This window comes from Citrus clementina, unplaced genomic scaffold (assembly GCF_000493195.1).
Source record: "Citrus clementina cultivar Clemenules unplaced genomic scaffold, Citrus_clementina_v1.0 scaffold_4, whole genome shotgun sequence".
NCBI classification, from domain to species: Eukaryota; Viridiplantae; Streptophyta; class Magnoliopsida; order Sapindales; family Rutaceae; genus Citrus; species Citrus x clementina.
The window spans coordinates 4796996-4797749 of NW_006262274.1; the positions used below are offsets into that span (position 1 = coordinate 4796996).

Genomic DNA, 754 nt, shown 5'->3' on the forward strand with positions numbered 1-754 from the left:
TCAGTTGAATGACACATATTGTAACAAATGCCACAAGTCTTCACCTGTTGCACATTACCTACAACAAACTTTTCCACAAGAGAAGTAAGTTTATCTAAATGTTGTTCAATAGAAGAAATATTTACCTCATTCACCGTTCTTGAAGTGGCATCTTGTCTGCTGCCAAATTGTTGTGCATTGGCAGCCATATTTGAGATCAACTCCCTTGCTTGAGTAGGAGTCTTGTTCACCAACAGGCCTCCACTAGCAGCATCTATCATACTCATATCCATCAATGATAATCCTTCGTAAAAATATTGAATAAAAAGTTGATCAGAAATCTGATGCTGAGGACAACTGGCACACAATTGTTTGAATCGCTCCCAATACTCATACAAAGTCTCCCCAGGAAGTTGTCTGATCCCACAAATGTCTTTTCTGATGTTAGCAGCCCTTGAAGCAGGAAAGTACTTCTCGAGGAACTGCTTCTTCAAATCATTCCACGTTGTAATCGATCCAGGAGGCAAGTAATACAACCAGTCTTTAGCTAGTCCATCTAAAGAGAAAGGAAAAACACGCAGCTTAATCTGCTCTTCAGTCACACCTTGTGGTCTCATACTTGAACACACAACATGAAACTCCTTAAGATGTTTATGAGGATCTTCACCTGTAAAACCATGAAACTTGGGTAATAAATGAATAAGACTAGACTTTAATTCAAAATTTACCTCCAAGTCTACATATTGAATGCAGAGTGGTTGCTGATTCAAGTCTA

General features: G+C 38.7%; 1 non-coding gene across 1 annotated transcript; it reads left to right on the forward strand.

Moving 5' to 3' along the window:
- Positions 1 to 318: 318 nt before the first annotated feature.
- Positions 319 to 425, forward strand: LOC112099359. The gene has a single exon (XR_002906163.1). It is a non-coding gene; the product is annotated as a small nucleolar RNA R71 (small nucleolar RNA).
- The last annotated feature ends 329 nt before the right edge of the window (positions 426 to 754 follow it).